The sequence below is a fragment of the Odocoileus virginianus genome, chromosome 18, assembly GCF_023699985.2.
Source record: "Odocoileus virginianus isolate 20LAN1187 ecotype Illinois chromosome 18, Ovbor_1.2, whole genome shotgun sequence".
Classification (NCBI taxonomy): domain Eukaryota; kingdom Metazoa; phylum Chordata; class Mammalia; order Artiodactyla; family Cervidae; genus Odocoileus; species Odocoileus virginianus.
The window spans coordinates 48,833,551-48,842,096 of record NC_069691.1 but is presented as its reverse complement, the minus strand read 5'-3'; the positions used below and the strand labels follow the sequence as shown (position 1 = coordinate 48,842,096).

Sequence of the window (8,546 nt, the reverse complement as noted above, 5' to 3'; positions counted from 1 at the left end):
GTTTTTTCTCCTGGGCTGCTGATTGGGTGGAAGACTGAAGGTACACCGCACTTTTGGGCAAGTACTTTTAGGGTCTACTTCAAACATCTCCCAACTCATCCTGGGGAAAACTTATAACAAATCATCTGAATGAGGGAAATTAGGAAACTAAAAGGATGAGGCCACCTTTCCAGGAGTCACAATCAGGGAGAGAGAACTCAGTTGTGAAGACTTTGGGACCTTTAATGGACTTCCCAAGTGGCACTAGTGGTAAACAGCCAGGGCAGGAGATGCAAGAGATGAGGGTTTGATCCCTGGGTTGGGAAGATACCCTGGAGTAGGAAATGGCAACCCACTCCAGTACTCTTGCCTAGAACATCACATGGACAGAGGAGATTTGTGGGCTATAATCCATGGGGCTGCAAAGATACAACTGAGTTGGATACAAGTGAGCAAATGAGCACTAGTACTGGGACCTTAATAACAGGCTTTAAGGGCTGCAGGGAGCCCTGTGGTTTACCCTAGTGACACAGCCTGGCTGTGGCCTGAACTTGAGGGGCAAGATGGCATTATTCTCAACTGCAAGCTACACTTGGGCTTGATCAGGAGGTAATGTGACTCACTAGGAAGGTCTACACTGGTTGATTGGAACATGAACAACCCATCATGGCCATGGAGGTTGAGAGAAGAGACGTTCTACGAGCAGTAGCGGGAAGGGAGGAAATTAAATATCTCCATGGAGTCCATGTAAGCCACTTGGATTCTTTCAGGGAATGGGGGTAGCCCTTGGGGGAAAAAAAATCCAAAGATGCTTCTGGCCTCCATCCTCAAGACTGGCCATGTTACTATCCTAGCAGACTTACTGACACTATAATTTTGCACAAATTTACCCACACTGACATTTAGTTGTACAGAAAAATATGTAGCTAATTTATTTTGTCTATAATTAGTCTCTCAAGAGTCGTTAATGGGAATTGAGGCACAGAGAAAAAGTATTTGTTTTTTTTTTTTTTCTGTTTCCTATTCAAATTTCTGGAGAAAGATCATGCTATATACTGCCCGGAGCCACTTTGAAACATGACCTCATTGGAGTAGGTTTGGTGACTCCCTGAGGTCAGGTAGGGGAAGCCTGGCTGTTCAACCTTCATGGGCTGCTCTAGATTCAACCTGCAAATGGCCTGGATGCCTCCCAGACATTTCCACAGGCCCCTGGGTGGAGCTGGGAAGGTGGATGATTTGCCAAGGAATGGATCTGTTCTTGGACTTACATTGGTGAAAGCAAGATGATCCCACTAAAGTCAGGAGTGTACCCTCAGTAGAGAGCAGATGGAGAATTTGGGGTGTATCTGACTTTTTTCTATGCTTCCCCAGAATTTCTTGGGCTCACTCATCTCTTTGCCTTTTTGCCCCTCGTGGTAGGAGGAACTAGTGGCTCTCATCTTGTCACCATTGCTGCTATATCTTTTATCTCACTAAAAAGGACAAAGAATTGTCCTTTAGTGTGATTTCAGCAACATTTACACAAGCTTATTATGATAATATATAATGAACATAATGAATGTAATCTCCGAAGAGCCCCTAAAACAAGATTCCTCATTAATAGCTGAAATTTCAAAATAAGAAAATTATGCTTGCCTTGGACCATAACTGTATTTTTCCTGTTTATCTTCTCTGCTTAGAAATCAGCCTATTTGTACTAAAAATATCTGGATAATGACAGTTGCTTTTTAAACATAATTCAAGTCATGAAGAGCTATGGGTGAGAACATGACGTGAACTCTTTTCATCAAAATGAAATTCTACAAGCATCTTGGGGGATGAGCTTTGTTGAAACAGTTCAGGTCCACTTTTTTCATCTTAAATGATTAAAAGTGAGGAGGCATCTTTAGGGACAACGTAATGATACAATCATGTTTTAGAATTTTAAGCTGTGATATTATTAGTAATTCTGATTGCTTAACATGTACAGGTTTACCAAGTAAGGGCATATTTATGCAAAATTTGCATCTGGGGAATTCCCTGGCAGTCCAGTGGTTAGGACTCCATGATCTCACTGCTCCTCAGCAGGTTCAATCCCTGGTTAGGGAACTAGGATCCTGTAAGCCACGTGGCATGGCAAAAAATAAAAAGATTCACATCTGGTCAACAAAGCAGGGTGTAGGGTAAGGTGAGTGAGATACCATGATGCTGGTCCTGGTCATCAAAAGCTCAGGTAAATAAGACAAGCTAGGAACAGTCTAATCTCCTTTAAATCTTTCAAGTAATTCTTGCCAAAAAATATGAAGATGGGAGATGCAGGTTTTAGATAGAAGAGGGATATAACCAACAGAGAAAGCATTCAGTTTTGACTTGATTGTAAAGGATAACTTTTGGGAAGTCAAAGAGGAGAGATGAAAAGGGATATTTAATTCCCAAAAGCCTTTCTGTAGTACTTGAGATAGTCAATATTTTCTTAGAGAAAGGAAAAAAATTGGTAGAAGTCACGCTAACTTTGTCAGCCTGTATACTAAAATTGGAATGATACTGAGAATATCAACATTTCCTGAACAAGGGTGACACACAAACTTATGAGGCATTCCATATTTTTTTGGACTAGGAGTTTGGGGTTAGTAATGGGCTGGCCAAAAAGTTCATTCTGGTTTTTCCATAACATCGTATGGAAAATCCTGAATAAACTTTTTGGCCATCCAATAGATGCAAATGTAGAATCGATGAACAAGATTCTATTGTATAACACAGGGAACTACAATTAATGTCATGGGATAAACTTTAGTGGAAAAGAATATAAAAAAGAATGTATACACCTATGTACAACTGAGTCATTTCACTATACACCAGAAATTAACACAACATTGTAAATCAACTGAGTGAGTGAATGAGTCATGTCTGACTCTTTGTGACCCCATGGACTATAGACCTCCAGGCTCCTCTGTCCATCAACTATACTTCAATAAAAATAAATAAATGAAATGAAAAGAACAAAAGTTGATATTGATTAAATATTGAAATGAAATATTTTGGATATATTGAGTTAAATAAAATATATTAATAAAGTTAAAAAAAAAAACCTAGTAAAAGTCATTCTGCTAAAAAGTATAATTCCCCTGAATCACAGCATCCATATTCTGAACACTTTTTAAGCACATGGCTCGCAAAATAATTCATAACCTGAAGACCGTGACAGATGGCAGATTCTGAAAACAGAGAAACTCTTAAAAAAAACAAACAAATAAACTTCTTGAGCATTTCTCTATGTATTTTTTGTATTATGTTTTTCCTATCTATCCTGCCCCTGGCTGACTTGAATTAGGTGGCAAAGGATATTTGATTATGTTAGATTTCTGCCCTAAGGTTAATGAGTAATATTTGTGATCTGAAACAGCTATATTACATTGATAGTGTCAGGAATGCCTCCTGCTGTGCAAAAAAGGTGTCAAAATGCCAATAACCAAGTGTGTGGGGAAGGTGGTGGGGACTGTATCTGGCCACTCAGTGGGCAGGTCATAAACTCTTAATAAGTGGCACTTGGGCTGGGAAAGCCTCATAATTTGTCGACACATGTCTTTCCCTCTGAACCACCAAACCCCATCAACTCACAGCCTGTGGCTTTAACTGTTTCCCTGAGCAAATCTCAAGATATTTCTTTCTGACTTTCCTGTAAATAGATGAAGAGAGAAGTCACCTTAGCTTTCAAAAGTCTATTTTAAACCCCCCAAAGCAGCTCATCCGTTTTCATCTTTTTAAAAGTAAATTACAGCTATGAATTGAATATCTTTAAAATGACATGCACCGAATCACAAGTTTGCATTTAAACCTCTTGATGAAGATATGTATCTTGAAAGCCTTTAGAACCAGCTCATAACATTTCTCATTCAGTTGCCTTTAAGGCAGCTGCAAAGACTGCCCCACTTGTCTGGTTTTAAAATGGATTTAAACATTTTTTAAAAATTATTTTTTCCAAGTTAGCATTCATGATAATTTATAAAAATATTTCTTTCTTTCTCTCATTTAATATTTATTGTACCAGGCATAATTCTAGGATTTGAGTTAATAGTGAAAAGGATAGATGTGTTTGAGAACTTTGTGGGTGTGTGTGTGGGTGTGTGTGTGCGCTCAGTCACTCAGTTGTGTCCGACTCTTTATGACCCAACAGACTATAGCCTTCCAGGCTCCTCTGTCCATGGGATTTCCCAGGCAAGAATACTGGAGTGGGTTGCCGTTTCCTTCAGGGGTTCTTCCTGACCCAAGGATCAAACCTGTATCTCCTGCCGTTGGATCTTCTGCATTGGCAAGTGAATTCTTTAGCACCATGTTATAAGCATAATCCAATAATGGATTTTGGCTAGTTTTATACATAAACTGCTTCCATATCCGTGGAGTTTAGTGCAGTCAGGAGATTATTGTGACCTTTTGTGAAGTGACAGCCTCGACAATTACTCACATTATTCTTGTCCAGCCACTGTGCATAGCATTTCTTTACTCATCAGAATCAGAATCAAGGGGATAGTCCTTCCTCCTGGTCCTCCACTCTATTACTTGACAGTCAAATAATTAATCTGCCTACTACATCTTGAATAACTACAATTCAGACCTCCACCATTCCGATCTGGGATGATGCTGAAAAAAAAAAATCATAAAAAAGCAAATCTTGATTACTCCCAATGTACGACTTTTTCTGTCTCTCTTTTCCTATTTTAGTTTCATCTATATAATTATTAGGGCTTCTCTAGTGAAGAATGAAGAAGGCAATGGCACCCCACTCCAGTACTCTTGCCTGGAAAATCCCATGGACGGAGGAGTGTGGTGGGCTGCAGTCCATGGGGTCGCTAAGAGTCAGACACGACTGAGCGACTTCACTTTCACTTCTCCCTTTTATGCACTGGAGAAGGAAATGGCAACCCACTCCAGTGTGCTTGCCTGGAGAATCCCAGGGACGGGGGAGCCTGGTGGGCTGCAGTCTATGGGGTCGCACAGAGTCGGACTCCACTGAAGCGACTTAGCAGCAGCAGCAGCAGCAGCAGTGAAGAATAGGACTTCAGCGGTAAAGAATCCGCGTGCCAATGCGGGAGACATGGGTTCGATCTCTGGATGGGGCAGATTCCCTGGAGAAGGAAGTGGCAACCTACTTGGGTATTCTTGCCTAGAAAATCCCACGGACAGAGGAGCCTAGCAGGCTATAGTCCATGAGGTGGCAAAGAATCGGACATGACAAAGCGACTGAGCATGCACAATATAGTCATTAGTCCTGCTTTTTTATCCACTGGGGAGAAAAATAAAAGAGATGGGAAAGTGTCACCCATGTATTGGGATGTGTAGTAGTTGCATTTTCAGGTGGAGATTTTCCAGGTAGACGTGTTAAACTCACATCTCCAATGGCTCCCCCTAGAAGCAGAATAGAGCTGTGGGATGCAGTGGGCTTCCCTGTTTGGATGCTTTACCATCCTACCAATATTTCTCATTGTTGGAATTATGTTTGTCGTATTAAAAGACATGAAAGATTTGAATCAGGTTAGAGGGTGTTGATACTCCTCCTCTGCTATGACTGAAGAACTCTTTCTATTTTCAGGTTTATACTTTTGGGTGAATAACAATGTTTTTTCCCCATGAACGTGATATTATATCTTGAATTTAAATTCTCACACATACTTGGTGGGGAGGGGGAGAATAAACTGGGCATTTGAGATTAGCAGATGCACACTTTTATATGTAAAATACATACACAACAAGGACCTACTGTAGCAGAAGGAGCTGTATTCAATATCTTGTAATAACCCATAAAGGAAAAGAATCTGAAATACGTATAGACTTCCCAGGTGGCTCATTGGTAAAGAATCCGCCTGCCAAGCAGGAAATATGAGTTCAGTCCCTGGGTTGGGAAGATCCCTTGGAGAAGGATATGGCAACCCACTTCAGTATTCTTGCCTGGAGAATTCCATGGACAAAGAAGCCTGGCATGCTATGGTCTATAGGGTTGCAAAACAATTGTACATGGCAGAGGGACAGAGCATATATCTATATCTACATCTATAGATATAATTGAATTACTCTACTGTACACATGAAAGATTGCAAATCAATATACCTAAAAAAAAATTCTCACACATCCAGCATGACAGAGTTTGAATCATATTCCTGATCTCCAGCTTCAGAGCCTTTCTCTGCTGCCGACTATGCAGGATATCAGGGAGTTGTTAATGTTTTAAAGTAAATCTATGGAAAATAGGGTTTCTTTAAAAGCAACCAAAATTGTGAGAAATGTATTTTACGTTTTAAAAAGACAGTTGAAATAGTTGTATCTCTAGATAATAATTCATCTTTGTAGAAAAAAAATGTTTAATTTAATTTGAAAAAGATTTATGCATAGCTCAACCTAAAGCATCATTCATTAGAGAGATGAATGATTTTTTGACAGTAGTACCATTTCTTTGTATAGTTTGGTGGGGCTTCCCCGGTGGTTCAGCTGGTAAAGAATCTCCCTGCAATGCAGGAGACCTAGGTTTGATCCCTGGGTTGGGAAGATACTCTGGAGAAGAGAATGGCTACCAACTGCAGTATTCTTGCCTGGAGAATTCCATGGACAGAGAAGCCTGGTTTGAGCTATAGTCCATGTGGTCACAAGGAGTAGGACAAGACTGAGCAATTAACACTTTCACTTTTTACTTTTCATTTTATGGTTGTTTTTGTAAATGACAGAATATATATCATTTTAATGCATAAATTAAACTTTATTATATGTTTAGATAACTTGTCTGCATAGATACAATCTTGACTATATTCACATTGCAGTAATTTTGATACTCACATTAAAATAACTGTCATTTTATACATTAAATAATATGCCAACAAAGTGGCTTTTTAAAAAAAGGTTTGAGTAAGGCTATGTTAAAAATAGTAAGAAAAGATAAGAAACACATCTTGCTTATTTGTTAAATTTTATGTTATTTGCTGTAAGTTAAAAATTAGTAATTTTTAAAATTTACTAAATCTACCTTTATTCCTTATATCTTAAGGCTTGCAATATTTTTCCCTTTAAAACTCCCACCCTAATGGGGTCAGTTCCCTAAGCACAGGTTTTATAACCATGGAAAGCTGCACACGTCCTGTAATATGCCATTTCAGTTTTTTGCATCCAGCCTCACACTTAACAAAGGTACTAAAAGATGCCGTAGAGTAATCAGCAAATATACGACCTCATATCAACTAAAAGCACTTAACAGAAGGGGAACGACTGCAAGGCAGCAAATTTCCTACAGCGGTGCTTTCCTAAGTGTGCTAAGGTAATTAGCCTCAATAGGAGATAATTTTGGTTCACAGGGGTTGCTGTTGCTTTAAGGCTTTCTGGGAAATTTGGATTTTCCATTGATAGCAGTTTTAACAGGTCACACTGGAGCCAGAGTGAATTAAAGTGAAGAGCCACACAGTCTAAACAAACATTCCTTACCATTATCAGAAGCCTGACAACATAATAGCATAAACTATAGTCATGTGGTCACATTTGCAAGTAATGCAGGAACAATTAAAAATCAAAGAAACGCTACATTTCCTAAACCAGACTGAAGTTGAGGTAAGCAAGTTTAAAATTGCCACTCTGCTCCCCTTCTCTAGAAAATTTATATTGTATTTTAAGTTGAAAAAAATATATAACACTTCATTTAAATCATTCTTGTGATTAGTCTACTTCTCTGTTTTGTAAAATTAAGGCAGAGTGTGGTAACATTGTAATACAATTTCAGGTTTTTAAACCTTGAAAATACTATGTGATTTGCCATACTTATTTTAAAAAACTTTTCTATTTTGCCAAAAGTTCACATATTTAGAGCTACAATCCCACTACATTTTATATTTTCCCCAAGGATGTTGATAGAACATGGTTTCTTTATATTTACTATGACACTTTTTAAAATATGTGATGGGTAATGTAGTTACATGTTAAAAGTGAAATATTTTTGTATGTAATTTTTCTTATTTTTATAGTTAGGAGATTAAAAAATAACTCATAAAATGGATGTAATTATATTTCAGTGGGCTATAAAGTGACAATATTTGTCAATAGTTTTTGTATTCTAATATTACTTGATTACTTTTAGATGAGACTTCTATAGATATTAAAAATTTAACAAAATGCTTTTGGTTACAGAATGTGTTATAAGGTGGCAACAGACTCTGCTGTGTGTTGGGGAGATTGTATCATTTGTGTTTCAAAAATCTTTTAGATTTAGACTTTCTGTGTGTGTGTATGTGTGTGTGTGTATTTACCTGCACAGATTTTACATGTCCATGTTTTGAGCTTTATGACCACACATTCTTTGCTTTGTAAGACCCCCATTTTCAAATACTCTGCTTCCATAAGTATATTCAGATTTGCCCAAGCTTACTATTTTTGTTCAGAAAAGGAAATAAATCAGTTACCAAAATACTAAAACATCTTCAAGCTAGGCTTAGTTGTTTCTTTGGCAAAAAATTGTCTAAGTAGCATTTTGGCAAACAGCTCACTTAACCCTTAAAGTAAAGGGTACCTGGTTTGGTGTCTGAGGAAAAGAATAAAATATTGTTCTGAATTCATGGTTT

General features: G+C 38.2%; 1 non-coding gene across 1 annotated transcript; it reads left to right on the top strand.

Moving 5' to 3' along the window:
- The first annotated feature begins 2,463 nt into the window (after nucleotides 1-2,463).
- Nucleotides 2,464-2,566, top strand: LOC139039566 (U6 spliceosomal RNA). Its single transcript, XR_011492908.1, has one exon. It is a non-coding gene; the product is annotated as a U6 spliceosomal RNA (small nuclear RNA).
- Nucleotides 2,567-8,546: the final 5,980 nt, after the last annotated feature.